The sequence below is a fragment of the Ranitomeya variabilis genome, chromosome 2, assembly GCF_051348905.1.
Source record: "Ranitomeya variabilis isolate aRanVar5 chromosome 2, aRanVar5.hap1, whole genome shotgun sequence".
Classification (NCBI taxonomy): Eukaryota; Metazoa; Chordata; class Amphibia; order Anura; family Dendrobatidae; genus Ranitomeya; species Ranitomeya variabilis.
Window position 1 is genome coordinate 949,443,914 of NC_135233.1, and position 21,368 is coordinate 949,465,281.

The following is a 21,368-nucleotide window of genomic DNA, read 5'->3' on the forward strand; positions in this document are numbered from 1 at the left end:
TTTCTATTGTGTGTCAATAAAAATCTTGTTTTTTCATATATGATTTATTATCATGTCTCTTATTTTTGTGTATTTCGTGTGCATATTTGGAGTGATGCTGCTTTCACATTTCTGTCTGATGTACAGAAAAACATTCCCTTGAACGTTTTTCTGTGACGACGGTCCGCCAAAACCCAGCGCAATCCAGTGCACGACGGACGCAACGTGTGGCCATACGTCGGCAATACAAGTCTATGGGAAAAAATCGTATCCCTCGAACACATTTGCAGGATGAGGTTTTTTTTTACCAAAACAATGCAGTGTGACTAGTGTTGAGCGATACCTTCTGATATCGGGAAATAACGGATTGGATCGGACCGATACCCAAAAAATATTGGGTATCGCCGACACCGGAAACCAATGCAAGTCAATGGGACACAAATATCGGAATGAAAATAAGCCCTTTCTATCCTTTGCACATCCAGTTCCGGAGGGGGGAAGAGTGTGGGCGGAGACTGCGTGTCTGTGTGTGCGGGCGGGGTCTGTGCGGGCCTGCCGGGGGTCTGTACGGGCCTCTCGGGGGTCTGTGTGGGCCTGCCGAGGGTCTGTGCGGGCTGCCGGGGGTCTGTACGGGCCTCTGAGGGGTCTATGCGGGCGGCCGGGGGTCTGCGGGCCTGCCGGGGGTCTGTGCGGGCCTTTCGGGGGTCTCTGTGTCTGTGTGCAGGCATCGTCCGATGGGACTACAAGTCCCATCTGGCTATGCCTGCTACAATGACAGTGATTGACACATTAGCCAATGATGGGACAGTAGTAGTCCCATCATCCGGCTGATGTGTTGAATGTAAAAAAAACAAACATACATACAAACAACATACTATATACTACATACATACATCATACATACAACATACATACTACATACAGTACAGACCAAAAGTTTGGACACACCTCATTTAAAGATTTTTCTGTATTTTCATGACTATGAAAATTGTACATTCACACTGGAGGCATCAAAACTATGAATTAACACGTGCAATTATATACTTAACAAACAAGTGTGAAACAACTGAAAATATGTCTTATATTCTAGGTTCTTCAAAGTAGCCACCTTTTGCTTTGATGACTGCTTTGCACACTTGGCATTCTCTTGATGAGCTTCAAGAGGTAGTCACCAGGAATGGTTTTCACTTCACAGGTGTGCCCTGTCAGGTTTAATAAGTGGGATTTCTTGCCTTATAAATGGGGTTGGGACCATCAGTTGTGCTGTGCAGAAGTCTGGTGGATACACAGCTTATAGTCCTACTGAATAGACTGTTAGAATTTGTATTATGGCAAGAAAAAAGCAGCTAAGTAAAGAAAATCGAGTGACCATTATTACTTTAAGAAGTGAAGGTCAGTCAGTCCGAAAAATTGGGAAAACTTTGAAAGTGTCCCCAAGTGCAGTGGCAAAAACCATCAAGCGCTACAAAGAAACTGGCTCACATGAGGACCGCCCCAGGAAAGGAAGACCAGGAGTCACCTCTGCTTCTGAGGATGTTTATCCGAGTCACCAGCCTCAGAAGTCGCAGGTTAACAGCAGCTCAGATTAGAGACCAGGTCAATGCCACACAGAGTTCTAGCAGCAGACACATCTCTACAACAACTGTTAAGAGGAGACTTTGTGCAGCAGGCCTTCATGGTAAAATAGTTGCTAGGAAACCACTGCTAAGGACAGGCAACAAGCAGAAGAGACTTGTTTGGGCTAAAGAACACAAGGAACGGACATTAGACCAGTGGAAATCTGTGCTTTGGTCTGATGAGTCCAAATTTGAGATCTTTGGTTCCAACCACCGTGTCTTTGTGCGACTCAGAAAAGGTGAATGGATGGACTCTACATGCCTGGTTCCCACCGTGAAGCATGGAGGAGGAGGTGTGATGGTGTGGGGGTGCTTTACTGGTGACACTTGTTATCGCAGGTCTCGACCTACTCTCTGATGAGTCCACCGGAGAGATAAGACACAGTACACCAGGCATGCGTCCAAAGTATCTCTAGTTTTATTAAGCTTACACACACTTTTTATGCATTCTTATGTCGGAGGCGGATTCTCCATACATGGGCTAAGCGTCGGAGTGTATTACTCCATTCTCCCTATGGTTTCGAAAACATATTTTTACACAGAACATTATTCGTTATCTTACCAAGGACATTCCCTGTTACAATTAGTTCTTAGCAATCAGCAATAACAGCTATGAAGAATAGGGAATAACAACTTGTTTTTCTGAACTTTTGTGACACTTACACAAAATGGAGGCAAGCAAGATAAAATGGATCCTGCTATAACACACTGTTGGAGATTTATTCAAAATTGAAGGCATGCTGAACCAGCATGGTTACCACAGCATCTTGCAGTGGCATGCTATTCCATCCGGTTTGCTTTTAGTTGGACCATCATTTATTTTTCAACAGGACAATGACCCCAAACACACCTCCAGGCTGTGAAAGGGCTATTTGACCAAGAAGGAGAGTGATGGGGTTCTACGCCAGATGACCTGGCCTCCACAGTCACCAGACCTGAACCCAATCGAGATGGTTTGGGGTGAGCTGGACCGCAGAGTGAAGGCAAAAGGGCCAACAAGTGCTAAGCATCTCTGGGAACTCCTTCAAGATTATTGGAAGACCATTCCCGGTGACTACCTCTTGAAGCTCATCAAGAGAATGCCAACAGTGTGCAAAGCAGTCATCAAAGCAAAAGGTGGCTACTTTGAAGAACCTAGGATATAATACATATTTTCAGTTGTTTCACACTTTTTTGTTAAGTATATAATTCCACATGTGTTAATTAATAGTTTTGTTGCCTTCAGTGTGAATGTACAATTTTCATAGTCATGGAAATACAGAAAAATCTTTAAATAAGAAGGTGTGTCCAAACTTTTGGTCTGTACTGTACATACAACATACATACATACAACATACTATATACTACATACATACTACATTCATAATACATACAACATACATCATACATACAGCATACATACCACATACATACATACATACTACATACATACCACATACATACTACATACATACAACATACATACATACATACCACATACATACAACATACATACATACATACATACTACATACAACATACATACTACATACATACTACATATATACTACATATATACCACATACATACATACTACATACAGTCATATGAAAAAGTTTGGGCACCCCTATTAATCTTAAGCTTAATGTTTTATAAAAATGTTTTTTTTTGCAACAGCTATTTCAGTTTCATATATCTAATAACTGTTGGACACAGTAATGTTTCTGCCTTGAAATGAGGTTTATTGTACTAACAGAAAATGTGCAATATGCATTCAAACAAAATTTGACACGTGCATAAGAATGGGCACCCTTATCATTTTCTTGTTTTAAATACTCCTACCTACTTTTTACTGACTTACTAAAGCACTTTTTTTGGTTTTGTAACCTCATTGAGCTTTGAACTTCATAGCTAGGTGTATGCAATCATGAGAAAAGCTACTTAAAGTGGCCACTTGCAAGTTGTTCTCCTGTTTGAATCTCCTCCGAAGAGTGGCATCATGGGCTCCTCAAAACAACTGTCAAATGATGTGAAAACAAAGGTTATTCAACATAGTTCTTCAGGGGAAGGATACAAAAAGCTGTCTCAGAGATTTAACCTGTCAATTTCCACTGTGAGGAACATAGTAAGGAAATGGAAGAACACAGGTACAGTTCTTGTTAAGGCCAGAAGTGACAGGCCAAGAAAAACATCAGAAAGGCAGAGAAGAAGAATGGTGAGATCAGTCAAGGACAATCCTCAGACCACCTCCAGAGATCTGCAGCATCAACTTGCTGCAGATGGTGTCACTGTGCATCGGTCAACTATACAACGCACTTTGCACAAGGAGAAGCTGTATGGGAGAGTGATGCGAAAGAAGCCGTTTCTGCAAGCACGCCACAAACAGAGTCGGCTGAGGTATGCAAAAGCACATTTGGAGAAGCCAATTTCTTTTTGGAAGAAGGTCCTGTGGACTGATGAAACCAAGATTGAGTTGTTTGGTAATACAAAAAGGCGTTATGCATGGCGGCAAAAAAACACAGTGCGTTGTATAGTTGACCGATGCACAGTGACACCATCTGCAGCAAGTTGATGCTGCAGCTCTCTGGAGATGGTCTGAGGATTGTCCTTGACTGATCTCACCATTCTTCTTCTGTGCCTTTCTGATGTTTTTCTTGGCCTGCCACTTCTGGCCTTAACAAGAACTGTACCTGTGTTCTTCCATTTCCTTACTATGTTCCTCACAGTGGAAATTGACAGGTTAAATCTCTGAGACAGCTTTTTGTATCCTTCCCCTGAACAACTATGTTGAATAATCTTTGTTTTCAGATCATTTGACAGTTGTTTTGAGGAGCCCATGATGCCACTCTTCAGAGGAGATTCAAACAGGAGAACAACTTGCAAGTGGCCACTTTAAGTAGCTTTTCTCATGATTGCATACACCTGGCTATGAAGTTCAAAGCTCAATGAGGTTACAAAACCAAAAAAAGTGCTTTAGTAAGTGAGTAAAAAGTAGGTAGGAGTATTTAAAACAAGAAAATGATAAGGGTGCCCATACTTATGCACCTGTCAAATTTTGTTTGAATGCAGATTGCACATTTTCTGTTAGTACAATAAACCTCATTTCAAGGCAGAAACATTACTGTGTCCAACAGTTATTAGATATATGAAACTGAAATAGCTGTTGCAAAAAAAAAACATTTTTATAAAACATTAAGCTTAAGATTAATAGGGGTGCCCAAACTTTTTCATATAACTGTATGTAGTATGTATGTATGTGGTATGTATGTAGTATGTATGTGGTATGTATGTAGTATGTATGTGGTATGTACAGTATCAGCATCAGCTGATGCGACCACTCTCCAGGGGCTCCAGGAATACAATGATGGGAGGAAGGTATCCTTCCACACTGTATTGCTCAGCCACTGTAAAAAAATAGTCCCTAGACTCACTTGGCATTGCATTGTGAGAAATTTCCCATGCAGCAAATGCCATAAAGTGAGACTCTGAACTATAGTAACCTCTCAGTGATGCACTGCAGGAGCCATTGTCTCCTGTCAGTGTGTCACTGAAGGTCATATAGAGCAGTGACATACCCATGGCCCTTCCCAGGCTATGAATATCAGCCCGCAGCTGTCTGCGTAGCCTTTACTGGCTATTAAAATAGGGGGACCCCCCAAAAAAAATGACGTGAGGGCCTCCTATATTTTATAGCCAGAAAGGCTACGCAGACAGCTGCGGGCTGATATTCATAGCCTAGAGAGGGGCCATGGATATTGGCCCCCGGCTACAAATACCAGTCCGCAGCCGCCCCAGAAATGGCGCATCTGTAAGATGCACCAATTCCGGCACTTAGCCCCTCTCTTCCCACTCCCGTGTAGTGGTGGGATATGGGGTAATAAGGGGTTAATGTCACCTTGCTATTGTAAGGTGACATTAAGCCGGATTAATAATGGAGAGGCGTCAATAAGACGCCTATCCGTTATTAATCCTAGTGTAGTGAAAGAGTTAAAAAAAAATAAAGACACAGCCAGAAAAAAGTATTTTAATATTCTTCATTTAACCATACTTACCATACTTCAGCGCCTGCAAAAAACGTAAAATAATAAACCGTATATTCCCTGTCTGCCGTAGTCCAATTAATAACGAGTGTCCCACGACGATCTCCCCTATAGAACAGTGACATCGGGTGATGTCACTGCTCTATAGGACCTTCAGTGGCACACTGACAGGAGACAATGGCTCCAGCAGTGCATCACTGAGAGGTTACTATAGTTCAGAGTCTCACTTTATGGCATTTGCTGTGTGGGAAATTTCTCACACAGCAATGCCAAAAGTGAGTCTAGGGACTATATTTTTACTGCTGCGGAGGAATACAGTGTGGAAGGATACCTTCCTCCCGTCACTGTATTCCTGGAGCCCCTGGAGAGCGGTCGCATCAGCTGATGCTGCCGTTCTCCACGGGAGATCGTCGTGGGACACTCGTGGATTTCTGCGGACAGGGAGTATATTGTTTGGTATTTTCATATTTTTTTCAGATGACACTGGCTTCGGGGAACAATGTGACAAGTGATGGTAAGTATGTACTCTATGTTATATGTACTGTATGTCTATATGTATGTATTGCATGTAATTGTATGTAGTATGTATGTATGTAGTATGTATGTTGTATGTATGTATTATGTATGTTGTATGTATGTATGTAGTATGTATGTTGTATATATGTTGCATGCATGTATGTAGTATGTATGTAGTATGTTGTATGTATGTAGTATGTATGTTGTATGCATGTAGTATGTATGTTGTATGTATGTATATTGTATGTAGTATGTATGTAGTATGTTGTATGTAGTATGTATGTATGCAGTATGCATGTATGTAGTATGTATGTATGTAGTATGTATGTAGCATTTATGTAGGATGTATGTTATATGTATGTAGTATGTATGTTGTATGTATGTAGTATGTATGTTTGTGGGGGGTTGTTTACATTCAACACATTAGCCGGATGATGAGACTACTACTGTCCCATCATTGGCTAATGTGTCAATCACTGTCATTGTAGCAGGCATAACCCGATGGGACTTGTATTCCCATCGGACGATGCCTGCACACACACACAGAACCCCCGAGGGGCCCGCACAGACCCCTGGCAGCCCACACAGACCTCTGGCAGCCCGCACAGACCCCCGGCAGGCCCGCACAGACCCCCGGCAGGCCCGCACAGACCCACGGCAGGCCCGTACAGACCCCCGGCAGGCCCACACAGACCCCCGGCAGCCCGCACAGACCGCCGGCAGGCCCGTATAGACCACCGGCAGGCCCGCACAGACCCCCCACAGTCATGCACAGACTCCGCCCACACACACAGATACGCAGTCTCCGCCCACGCACCGCCCACACTCCATTATAGTGCATCTTTGCGCTATGGGAACTTCTGATTCCAGTATTCGATATCGTAAAAGTATCGGAACTCAGTATCGAAACTCCGATACAGTGAATATCGGCCGATACCCGATATTTGCAGTATCGGAATGCTCAACACTAATTGTGACGGATTAAAAAAAACGGAAATGTGAAAGTAGCCTTGCCTGACCCCAGGGCGACTGGAGCCGCAGACTAACATCTTGGAGAAGAAACCCTCCACAGAGAGCACGAAAAACAGACAAGAAATGAGGCGCAGATCAAAGGAAGAACCTGTTACCAATCGGAAACAGGACTAAGGGTATGGCTCCACGGTCCGGAGGGGCGGCGGTATCGCCGCAGCGGCGAAGCCGCTCGGCGCTAAGCCCCGCCCCCTTTCTGGGACGCGATGGTGCCGGATGTGTACAGTACACATCCGGGATCATCGCACCCCTCGCCATAGGGCCCTGTGATATGCCTTGCGGGGACGCTGCGTCCCCGCAAGGTGTACGGACATGCTGCGATCTGAAAAGACGCGCAGCATGTCCGTAGTCGCAGGGCCGCCGCGTGCGGGTTTCCACGCATAGTGGAGACGGGATTTCATAAAATCCCCTCCACTATGCTGGAACATCTGGACGCTGCTTGTTTGACGCTGCAGCGTCAAACAAGCAGCGTTTACTTACCGTGGAAACATACCCTAAAACACCAAAAACGGGCCAGAGTCTTAAAGGGAATGTGTCATCACAAGATGGCCTATTGTTTAAATCGGGCTTTTGTGTTAGGCCGGGATCACACATACGCGAGATACGGCCGAGTCTCGCAGGTGAAAACCCAGTTCTGGCACCGGCACTCTGGACTGGAGCGTGCAGCCGCACAGCAATACATGGAGCTGCACACTCCTCTCCGGAGTGCCGGCGCAAGAGGAGGGTTTTCACCTGCGAGACTCGGCCGTATCTCGCATATGTCTGATCCCGGCCTTACAGGTATTTTTTTTTAGTTTTCATTACAATTTATATGAACCCCTTTTACCCTATACTAAAGGGAATATGTCAGCAGATTTTTGCTATGTAACCTGCGAGCAGTATGATATAGGGCCAGAGACCCAGGTTCCAGTGTTCTGTCGCTTACTAGGTTGTGTGTGGCTGTTTCACTGAAATCAGTGTTTTATTAGCAGGAGATTATCACTACAGAACTACTGTAGGTGTCCCCTAGTCAACTGCGCTGTAAACCCCCACCCCTGATCAATGCACAGTACACACAGAAGTCTGCCAGTCAGGGCGCAGTTATACAGGGCTCAGCATTCTGAGACCAGCTAGACCTGCAGCAGAGAACACCGTGATTGCATCAAAATGACAACACGCAGCCCACCAAGTGACACATCGCAGGAATTAGGGTCTCTGCCCCTGCATCATGCTCCTCCCAGATTACACAGCAAGAACCTGCGGATAGATTTCCTTTAACCGCTGTATGGAGCAGGCTCAGGAGCTGCAGCCACGTTCTACACAGCAGATGCCGGATGTGTAATATAACCTTTATCAGCAGCGTCCGGAGCCAGGAAATGTGTCATCATAAAACATCCGAAGACAGGTAACCTGACCACTGCAGCCAATCACAGAACTCAGCGGTCTGACAGCTGGTGACATCATCACCTCCAGTCTGTAAGACAGGAATAACTCCGTCCATTTCATCCACTGGGGGTAGGGCTACGGAATGACAACTCCTGTAACGTGGGGTTATGATGGTGCATCTTGTGGTGACAATACCCACTGGGGTTACACACTGTTTATGTATCAAAGCAGAATTATAATGCTGAAAAGCAAAAGCACTGACGCCTCGGCCTCTTCCCTACTTCCATTAGAGGAAGGAATAAGAAGAGGAAGAGATTACAACATTGTCGTTTATTGCAGATTCTGTGCAATCTTGGAATTTTAAAGAATGATTCTACATTTTGTTGACATTTATGTCAAGTATCCATAGTTTTCGATGTGGTGTTTATGTCACGGGTCACTGACTGTTACCAACCATACGGGTATAGGGGATGTATTGCGGCAATAGTACATGTCACACAACATTGAGATCACAGTAATTAACCAGAAACACAAACAAAAATGGAGTAAACAATTACCACCATACAAAGGAATAAAATCAAATCACCTTTTTATTGTTTAAATGATTAAAAAATTAAACACCATCTTAAGATGTAACTAACGTCTAACAAGAGAAAAATAATAGCCTCAGACCCCAGTACAATACATATAGCTGCACATACTGACAACCACCATTATAGCCAGCTCCACATATTAATATGAGAGTAACAAGATGGTGTCAGGTACTTACAAAAGTGCCATGTAGCTGCTTAGTATGTAGTGCTTACCCATAGCCAGGGAAAACTAGATGCACCCACCAGACTTCCCCGACGCACGTTTCCCGTGTGCTTTCTCAAGCAGATGCAGCTCCCCTGTAGTATAGATGGCGGCAACACAGGTGCAAGATACTGATGAGACAACCACTCACAGCCTGCCAACTCATGGAGGGGGGTCACTGCTTAGTATATGATTGCACAAAAGAGGCCTGCATAGGGCGCTGGTCACATACAGGTAATGCACAGCATCCGGCTTACAGCCTATTAGTGACACCCATACTATTAGATCAGGCGGGCTGCCCAGTGCTCTCTAAATGCATCCCATGTGGACACCCCAGTTTACAAGACCAAAAGTGCTGGGCTTGGCTGCACCCTGAAAAATAATGTGCCGAAAATACATAGAAATATGTGAGGTATTGGTCGATATTTTGGCCAAGATAAGCAAGCTCCAAACCCGCATCAAGGGTCCTCACACTTGCGAGTCCTAACACTAAACTTAAAGGGAGCCTGTCACCAGGCTTGGTCGATACGATTTACGGCCACTGCCTTTCAGGGCTTATATACAGCATTCCATAATGCTGTATATCTGCCCCTAACCCATGGGCTCAAAAGTAGCGCCTCCATATGCAAACTGCTGTATGGCTGATTTCGAAAACACCATCATTTATAATTCCTCTCTCAGGACATTGTCCTGTAATGGAAACGCTATATAGATTATATCTTTTGCATATGAAGCGGACACATGGGTTCACTGAATTTGTTATTTTCTCTTCTTAACTCTTCTTGGCCTGGTTCAGCTTTGCAATGACACATGACAGAAAAAAAAATAATTTTTTGGATACCCTTGTCATCAAGGATGACAGGGGCCTCAACTCCACAGATCTTTACTAGTGATGAGCGAATATACTCGTTACTCGAGATTTTCCGAGCACGCTTGGGGGTCTTCCGAGTATTTTTTAGTGCTCAGGCACAATCCGGTGAATTTTGAAAAAAACAGATCCGGCAAAATTTGGCAACGGATCCGTTTTTTTCTCATAGACTTGTATTAGCGCCGGATGGCCTCGCGTTTCATCCTTTTTTCACCGAATCCGTCAAAAATTGTCGGTCCGGGGGCCAGAGAGAACGCCAAGAGGAAAGTTTTTTGTGTCCGTCTAAAAAACGGCCAGTGACGGATTCAGCGCCGTGCAGCTTTTGCTATAATGGAAGCCTATGGCACCAGATTCGTCGAGTGAATCCGGCGACCAATTCTGTTTTTTTTTTTAGATTGAGCATGCTCCGTAGCTCCATTTTCCATTCTGGAGTTTCTCTCTCTCATCTTTAATCACATTTTTACATTAATTACATCTTACACAAGGAAAAGTGCCTAATTTGGGTTTTTGTAGGAACTGTTGTGCCACAGAATTAGTGGGTTTCCCAAAATTATTATTATTATTATTATTTATTGTTATAGCGCCATTTATTCCATGGCGCTTTACATGTGAGGAGGGGTATACATAATAAAAACAAGTACAATAATCTTAAACAGTACAAGTCATAACTGGTACAGGAGGAGAGAGGACCCTGCCCGAGAAGGCTCACAATCTACAAGGGATGGGTGAGGATACAGTAGGTGAGGATCTGCAGTAACCAATTTGTCCCTTAAGGCTATGTTCACACGCTGCGGATTTTGCTGCGGATCCTTGCTGTTTGACAAGACTATGCACATACTGTGCAGTCTGATAGGTGTTTGTTCTCCTTACTTCATATCTTCCTTCCCTGACATTAGACATATTTAAAACCCTTGTTTTGAAATTTAAAAAAAAATCTTTTTCTGATTTTTGTCAAGCCTAATGCCTGTTTATTGTGGCTTTGAGCAATGTATGTGGATTTTCTCGCATTTTCCTATGCTATACAACCACATGACTATTACATCTATTTGTTTGGCTTTAGTATATACCTCATTTTTTGTCATTTATTTTGTTTTACTTTGTTCTAATTTATGTATTATGAATTCTCATTTTGTAGTAACTGATGAAGGCTAAACCAGGCAGAAAGTTTTGATTTCTGACTGCATTAAACACAAAATAATCTTCCAAAGTTGAGCACTGATAAGTGACGCAGTTCACTCATCAGAGCTCGTGCCCGCTGTTTTAGGCTATGTGCACACATTGCAGATTTTGATGCAGATCCGCAGCGTATTTTGGACATGAGGAATTGCATCAAATCTGCAGTGTAGTGCACTGTTGTGATCCTAATGGCAGAGGATCTCAGAGTCTTCAGCAAAGTCTGCAAACATAAAAACTAGCTCTTAGGGAGGTGGTAACTGAGCTGACCACATACCTGATCCTAGCCCACAAATAATAGCAGCCGGGGAACGTGCCTACGTTGGTTCTAGACGTCTCGCGCCAGCCGGAGATCTAACTAACCCTTTCAGAGAAAATACAGACCTCACTTGCCTCCAGAGAAAGATACCCCAAAGTAGATACAGGCCCCCAACAAATAATAACGGTGAGGTAAGAGGAAAGGACAAACGTAAGTATGAACTAGATTCAGCAAAGAGAGGCCCACTAAATAATAGCAGAAATATAGAAAGCGGACTTATGTGGTCAGCGAAAAACCCTACCAAAATATCCACGCTGAATATCCAAGAACCCCCGTACCGACTAACGGTATGGGGGGAGAATATCAGCCCCCTAAGAGCTTCCAGCAAAATCAGGAATCACATTATGAACAAGCTGGACAAAAACAGAATAATACAAATAAACAAAAAAGCAAGAAAGCAGGACTTAGCTTATGTTGCAAAAATCAGGACCAGTAGACAAGAGCAACCAGACAAGGACTGATTACATGGATGCCAGGCAATGGACTAAGACTCCAGGAAGTTTAAATAGAAACACCCAGAGTCTTAACGAAGCAGGTGACTACCAACCTGGGGAAAGAGATCCAAGAGCCATACCGCGAGTGACCACAAGAGGGAGCCCAAAAGTATAGTTCATAACAGTGCACAAGCAATGTAAGTCAATGTGAAATTGACATTTGGTGTGCACATGCTCCGGAAAAAAAAGCACGGATTTGCAGCATTTTATTTTCCACAGCATGTCAATTCTTTTTGCAGATCTACAGCGTTTCTGCACCCATTGACTTCCATTGTGTCAGGCCAATCTGCAGCAAAACCACAGGATTAAAAAAGATCTGCAGATTTGCTGCAGGTATGCCTGCGAGAAACCCAGCAGATCGGGAAGGGGGACAGTGTATGGGCCGAGTGTGGGCGAAGACTATGTGTGTGGGTGGAGACTGTGTGTGTGGGTGGAGACTGTGTGTGTGGAGAAGATGTGTGTGTCTGTGTAATGGTGTTTGTGTGTGTAGGTGTGCGGGGCTGTGTGTGTGTGCGGGGCTGTGTGTGTGCGGGGCTGTATGTAGGCAGGCAGGCATCATCCGATGGGACTACTAATCCCATCTGGCTATGCCTGCTACAGTGACAGCTAGACGGATGATGGGACAGTAGTAGTCCCATCATACGTCTACTGTGTTCAAGTGTAAAAAAAACACATACACCCATATAGACACACAGTACATACAGTACATACAACATACAGTACATACTCACCAATCACCTAGTCCCCGAAGCACTTGATCACCTGTAAAAAATAAAAAAAACAACAGTATACTCCCTGATCTGATCTAATCCATTTAATAATGAGTATCCCCCAACGATCTCCCGTGGAGAGCTGTGACATCGGCAAATGCGATCGCTTTCCAGGGGCTCCAGTGATACAATGACGGCAGGTAATCCTCCACATTGTATCCCTCCACCGTCAGAAGTCACTGTCACTTGCGGCACCGCTGCGTGGGAAAATTCTCACACAGCGTTGCTGTAAACTGAGAGCCTGAAATCAGGTAACCTCTTCAGTGATGCACTGCAGGAGCCATTGTCTCCTGTCAGTGCATCGCGAGATGCCTATAGAGCAGTAACATCACCTGATGTGACCGCTCTATAGGGGAGATCATCGTTATTAAATGGACTGCATCAGAACAGAGTGTATTTGTGTTGATTTCTTATTTTATTATTTTCTGCAGGAGATCGAGGGTGTCGCATGGATTGGCAGAACAATAAAGATGGCAAAACTGTGTTGTGTTTTATTTCATTAAAATACTTTTTTTCTGGCTGTGGGTTTAACCCTTTCACAATTATAGGATTAGTAATGGATAGGTATTCTTTTGACGCCTCTCCATTACTAAACTGGCTTGATGTCACCATACACCATTTCTGGGGCAGCTGTGTGCTGGTGTTTGTAGCCGGGGGGGCAATATCCATGGTCCCTTCCTAGGCTATGAATATCAACCCGCAGCTGTCTGCATAGCCTTTTCTGGCTATTAATTATAGGGGGACCCCATGTCATTTTTTTGGTGGGGTCCCCCTATTTTAATAGCCTGTAAAGGCTAATTATACAGCTGCGGACTGAGGTTCATAGCCTGGGAAGAACCATGAGTATTAACCCTTCCCAGGCTATAAACATTGGCCCCCAGTTGCGGGCTTTCCCTCTCTGGCACAGAAAGTTGCGCGGGAGCCCACGCCATTTCTTTTCAATTTTTTAAATTAAACAGATATTGCATTTAAGGCCAGGGTCACACTTGCGAGAAACTCGCATGAGTTTAGCACCTCAATACCCAGCACTGCCGCCTACACTCAGGGCTGGAGTGTGCGGCTGCATGTATTTCTATGTAGCTGAACACTCTGGTCCCAAGTGCCGGGTACTGATGTGAGAGACTCGAGCTTCTCGCAAGTATGACCCCGGCCTAATGCATATTTTATGTGTGTGTGTGTGTCTTTATTTAACTCTTTATGTAACATTTTATTATGTTTATTACTAAACATCGGGCTTGGTATTATCTATCCATCTATCTATAGATATATATATCTATCGACAGATAGATAGATCTATCTATAGATCTATCTATCTACAGTGTCTTGCAAAAGTATTCGGCCCCCTGGAACTTTTCAACCTTTTCCAACATATCATGCTTCAAACATAAAGATACCAAATGTAAATTTTTGGTGAAGAATCAACAACAAGTGGAACACAATTGTGAAGTTGAATGAAATTTATTAGTTATTTAAAATTTTTGTGGAAAATCAAAAACTGAAAAGTGGGGCTTGCAATATTATTGGGCCCCTTTAACTTAATACTTTGTTGCACCACCTTTTGCTGCGAATATAGCTACAAGTCGCTTGGAGTATGTCTCTATCAATTTTGTACATCAAGAGACTGAAATTCTTGCCCATTCTTCGTTGGCAAACAGCTGGAGCTCAGTGAGGTTTGATGGAGATTGTTTGTGAACAGCAGTTTTCAGCTCTTTCCACAGATTCTCGATTGGATTGAGACCTGGACTTTGACTTGGCCATTCTATCACCTGGATACGTTTATTTGTGAACCATTCCATTGTAGATTTTGCTTTATGTTTGTGATCATTGTCTTGCTGGAAGACAAATCTCTGTCCCAGTCTCAGGTCTTTTGCAGACTCCAACAGGTTTTCTTCAAGAATGGTCCTTATTTGGCTCCATCCATCTTCCCATCAATTTTAACCATCTTCCCTGTCCCTGCTGAAGAAAAGCAGGCCCAAACCATGATGCTGCCACCACCATGTTTGACAGTGGGGATGGTGTGTTCAGGGTGATGAGCTGTGTTGCCTTTATGCCAAACATATCGTTTGGCATTGTTGCCAAAAAGTTTGATTTTGGTTTCATCTGACCAGAGCACCTTCTTCCACATGTTTGGTGTGTCTCCCAGGTGGCTTGTTGCAAACTTTAAATGGCACTTTTTATGGATATTTTTGAGAAATGGCTTTCTTCTTGCCACTCTTCCATAAAGGCCAGATTTGTGCAGTGTACGACTGATTGATGTCCTATGGACAGACTGTCCCACCTCAGCTGTAGATCTCTGCAGTTCATCCAGAGTGATCATGGGCCTCTTGGCTGCATCTCTGATCAGTCTGATCAAACTGATTTGTACGCGCATCAATTTATGGCACAAAACCCCGATTCATAATTTTCTAACTGGTCTCCTGTACACACAGTTGAAATTATGCAGTTTTGGGGACTGGTCCTTCATATGAGAATCCTGAAGAAGCCAGAAGTTCGGCAATATTGGAGTGTTGATGTTTTATACAACACTCCAGTTTTCAGAATGGCCATGGCTCGGACACATTTTGAGGCCATTCCACAATTTCCTGCATTTTAATGATAATGCATGGTGTCCTCCCCGAGATGACCCCAACTTTGATCGTCTGTTCAAAGTTCGGTCGGTCATCGAACACTTCAACAAAATGTTTGCTGAAGTGTACGTGCCCCAAAGGGACATCTGAGTGGATGAATCCCTAATTCATTTCAAAGAGAGGCTCAAATTCCATCAGTACCTTCCCAGTAAGAGGGCCAGGTACGGAATTAATCTCTATAAGCTGTTTGAGAGGACCTCATGGTACACCCACAGGTTTAGAGTTTATGAAGGGAAGGACACCTGGATTTAACCCCCTGAATACCCCCTATCCTGGGAGTGAGTGGGAAAATTGTGTGGGATTTGGTGCACCTACTACTGGATAAAGGTTATCACCTCTACATGGATAACTTTTATACCAGCATCCCACACTTCAAGTCCCTCTCTGCGCAAGGTGCCGCAGCCTGTGGTACTGTCCGAAAAAATCAGAGAGGTCTCCCAAAAACGCTAATTGGCTCAGAAGGGGCGACAGCAGAGCCCAATGTAGCAACCACTTGCTGGTGGTCAAGTACAAGGACAAAAGGGATGTCTTTTTCTTTACCACTGTACATGGTGATGGCAGTACCCTCATCACTGTACGAGGTACCTCTGCACAGGTCTGCAAGCCGGACTGTGTACTGGGGTACAGCAAAAACATGGGGGGCGTTGATCTCTCCGATCAAGTTCTCTAGCTGTACAGTGCTTTGAGAAAGGCCAGGGTGTGGTACAAGAAGCTGGCCGTGCACATCGTACAGATGGCAATGCTCAACGCTTTCCTGCTGTCATGATGTGCAGGCCAGACCACTCCATCGTACCTTCAGTTCCAGGAGGTAGTGATCAAGACCTTAATCTTTGGAGATCAGGAAAAAGCGGGCCCCAGTACTTCCGGAACTAAAGGTGCTCGTATCGTACCAGGTCAGCTTTTCCTGGGGGAGATTCCTCAAAGTGGAAAAAAAGGTAAGTCGCAAAAGAGGTGCCGAGTGTGTTACAGAAGAGGAATACTCAAGGACACTATTTATCAATGCAACACCTGCCCCGAAAAACCTCGCCTGTGTATGAAAGAATGCTTCAGACTGTACCACATATCCATGCACTACTAAATTAATTTCTGAATTACACAACTGATGTATGACAGCCACTACACAACTCACGTATGCCACTACATTATAAAATTCACATACCAGGAAACAGTAGATTAGTTGGTCATTGCCCCTGTTTAGGCACATCTAGATAAGTTCCTTAAGGGGTCTAGTTTCCAAAATGGGGTCACTTGGGTTTTTTTATTGTTTAGGCATATCAGGGGCTCTGCAAACGCGACATGACGCCTACAGACCATTCCATCAAAGCCTGCATTCCAAAATGTCACTACTTCCCTTCCGAGCCCCGACATGTGCCCTAACAGTAGTTTTCTCCCACATATGGGGTATCAGCGTACTCAGGACATATTGCACAACTTTTTAGGTCCAATTTCTCCGGATACCCTTGGGAAAATAAGAAATTGGGGACTAAAAGATAAAAAATATGATTTTTTATTTTCACGGCTCTGTGTTAGAGAAATTTTACCACTAACTTGTAGTACAATATGTCATGAGAAAACAGTCTCAGAATCACCAGGATCCGTTAAAGCGTTACAGAGTTGTTACCTTATAAAGGGACAGTGGTCAGAATTGTAAAAATTGGCCTGGTCATAAACGTGCAAACCACCATCGGGCGTAAAGGGGTTAAAGGTACAGCATCAATTTCCGACCTCCGGATGCATTAACAACACTGTAGGTGTATCTTTAAATCGCCGCAATGTTGTTATGTATCTGATGTGCAGCAGCCCTAAACTATTGCATCTGGGGCCCAGCAAGCAGATACAAGAGAGGGGCCCGGGCTGCCAGTGCGTCCAGGACCCCTTTTTTACTACTGCTCACCAGGCCCCATACAGTAGTAAGGGCAGTAATTCCCGGATGGCGGCCCTGGTTAGGGATCATCCTCATTGGGTCACCTTGTTTCAGTGGGACCCCTTTTATACAATTTTGATGCAAAAAATGTTAAAGGGATTACCCAGGACTATTTCTTTTATTTTTTTTTTAATTTCTATTATGTGACTAAGAACTTAGTGGCAGGTAGTTGCTAACTACCTACCTATTGTGCCTAGTGCTGATCTCTGCTGGCACAGAGCTGTCAGAGACTGCTCCTGCTGGTGAATCAGTGACTTCTTCTGACATCACGTTGACAAAGCAGTGGCTTCTCTTCTGCTCTGCTCTTTTGATGGGACGTAACTGCCCATATGTCATGCTTATTGACAGCCACCTTAATTTTGCCAAGCAGCAGGATGTCAGCAATCATGCTCCATTGGCAGAGCAGCCCAGAAGAAGAAGAGCTGCTCTGTTGACATGGAGCAGTTTAATCGCATGAGTGGTTAATGTCCGCTCTGAGTCAGGGCTGGGCAGAACAGGCAGGTAGTTGCTTTTGTTAACTACCTGTCTGTTAGTTTTTAGGCCCATATTGAAAAAAAGTCTTGGAAAACTCTTTAAGTAAGTATCCTATGTTGTTTTTACATGTGTTGCTCTTTACTTAGTGCATTAAGCCTATGCATTATGTATTTATTCTAGGATATATTCGTTTAATATAGCTTGGTGTCCATTAGTCGGGGTCTCAGTATTGCTCAGCCCTTATTCACATTTAAATCATTTGACACATGATAAGGTTTTAATACTAGAGGTTAGGACCGTCCCGAATAGGGTCACCTTGACGTGGTAGTATGGCTTTTACGTTTCTTTAAATCAAAATTATGGTAACTAAGTTCCCTATATTTTTATCTTGCACTATTGCCATTTATTTACTTACTGCATGGCATTTGTTCATTTTATTTTTATCTTATGGTTTGTTTCTATTAGTTAAAGGTCACAGTGTTCATGTGCACCTGCATGCTACACTTATACTAACAGGTTTGCTGGCCCGTTTTTGTTTTAGCCTCTAAATAAGAAAAACGTCATTTTAACAGGTAGAACTTCAGTAATGTTCCTGTAGTTTAATGAAACGTTCACTTTTGTCAGTGAATATTTACTGTTACGAAACTATAGCTCTAGTGCTATGTGAAACTGCAATAGAAAGAGTGTTTGGGACGGTTTCCTAGCTATGGAGATAAGGCTACATTTACTAAGATAAAAGCCCAAGGAAACAAATAGCAGCTTGTCACACAGTGCGCTAAATCATTTCAGTTACCGATTTTATCATCATCTATTGTGCCCTTTCATTCTATACTGCTAGAATTTATGTACACATACCAGCTTACAGACAATGGAATGGAGGATTAAAGTATAGCCCTGGGAAATCTTGTCTGATTAATGAAAAAAGATACAAATTAGGGCAAGCATATTTGCCTCTGCTCTCTGATAGCGATTCATAAGGCACGACACCTATTATGTCTCAGAGGTATTCCCGTCTCAGACACTTGCTCTGCCATTTTTGGAAGTCTTTTAGAATTCAATGACCCCATTCTAGAGATAGACCTGCGGATCTTGTAGACTAGAGAGGTTAAACTCAAATACACAGAGGACCAAAATTAAAAACTTGGACAAAGTCGCGGGCCAAACTTGATATTTATTAGGGTACAATTGAGAAAGCTTTTCCTTATAATCAAATAGAATGATGAACCTTTTCATATGGAAACAAACTTAAAGGGGTTGTCCCACAAACAAAGTATATTTTAATAATAGAACTTAGAATAAAATAAACACATAATCACAAATGGGGCATACTGGTATAATATAATCCGGTGTCGGACTGAGGTGCCGGGGGCCCACACAGGGAATGGACTCTAGGGGCCCACCCTACAGCTATATGCAAATACTTGTTAGCCGTCATCCCTGTTATAGTGGAGCATCGACTGTAAAGCACAGGAGGCTGCTGCACATCTGCTGTGCACCACCATGGGATGTACAATTATGATAGTTTGCATTAAAGGGTTCTTTGATGAAAACAAGTTACCACCGATTCACAGGTTAGGTAGGTGATAAGTTATTGATCGGTGGAATCCAACCATTGTAAACCTCTCCAATCGGAAGAATGTGGAACTTTCATCCTTGACACTTGCATGCCCATTTTAAAATGGAGCTGCAGATGGGATGTCTAACCGCAGCTCCATTCATCCTCTTTGAGGGCTTCCAGAAAAAGCCAAGTGCCCCCGCGTAGCCTAGTCCACGCAGTGTTTCGGCTCTGTTGCTCTGCACCCTGTAACACTCGCGCCCTGACTGGGTGATGCGAGCAAGGATTGGGGCGCCACTGTGCCACAAACCAGACTACCCTGGAGGGACGTGACTAAGCAGCTACCTTGGTGTTCACTGGAGCCTCTAGTGGTGAGGTCAGGCTTATGCGACAGGTAGCTACCAGGTACCACTCCAGGGCGGTGTCTGACTGTACTCTGGTGGGCACGGCTGGCACTCTGGCAGGCAGGTGGGCACGGCTGGAACTCTGGCAGGCAGGTGGGCACAGCTGGCACTCTGGCGTGCACGGCTGGCACTCAGGCAGGCGGGCATAGCTGGCACTCTGGCAGGCAGGCGGGCAAGGCTGGCACTCTGGCAGGCGGGCAAGGCTGGCACTCTGGAAGGCAAGCATGCATGGCTGGCACTATGGCTGGCAGGCAGGCACAGAACAGTCTGCAGTAATAGGGACCGTAATGAGTAGGACAGGAACACAGGCAGGTATAAGTAGGATAAGGGAGCAGGTAGGAACCAGTACAGAGGGAGGGACAGATAACTGTAAGGGACCAGTTCAGACTAGAAGGACAAGGACACACAGGGCACGGAGCGGGAGCAGAGCAAAGCCACAAGATGCAGAGAGCAGGGCAGAGCCGCAGGAGGAGAGAGGGGAGTAGAGCAGAGCCGCAGAATGCGGTGAGCAGAGCGGAACCGCAGGTTGTGGTGAGTAGAGTAGAGCAGAGCCACAGTATGCGGTGAGCAGAGCAGAGCCGCAGGTTGTGGTGAGCAGAGCCGCAGGTTGTGTAGAGCAGAGCTGCAGGTTGTGGAGAGCAGAAATGCAGGTTGTAGTGAGCAGGGCAGAAGGAGTGGACACAAGGACACACACAACGGAGTAGGGAAGACAACAGACAAGGATATAAACAGGTACCGGTACAGGACGAAGTTCAGACAAGGACAGACACGGGAACAAGTTCAGGACAAAGGATTCAGGCCTGGGTATACAGCTCCCAGGGTGACAGAAACTAGACACAAAATGCACAGAAACGGGTCTAGGTATGCATCCCCCAGGGAGACGGAAAACTGGATAGGACCTGGCAACTCTGTAGCCGAAAGCAGACTAAGAGAGTTTGTTGCTCAGGCATCTCCCAGTGGGTGGAGATGTCTTAACTACCTGATGCCTCTTGGCAATTGGCTGGGGACACCTTAGGAAGGTGCACACTGTCTCTATAAGAATCAGGAAGTGTCGGGGCCACCGCCCTAAGCATACAGCCAGGAAGTAGGCAGCAAGCAAGGACATGAGGCCCAGAGTCAGGAGCAGAAGACAGAATTCACAGCATTGCCTGGAGTGGTGAGTAAGATGGGAGATGGGAAGCCATGCAGTGATGCCGACAGGGATGTTACATACCCGTAGCTGTGCGCTTGCGAGTGGCTGTAGTGTGGTCACGGTCGGGTTGGAATTCTATGCGTGTATGCGCATTGCGGACCTTTGTCAAGTTATGGCCTTTTCGGTCATTGTGTCCGGATATTGGTCTCAGACGCGAGCGCTATATTACCATTATATTACAACTGCGCATGCGTCGGCAATAAGACTGAGGTACCGGCTGGCTGTGTTCATTATAATACACCTGTTTGT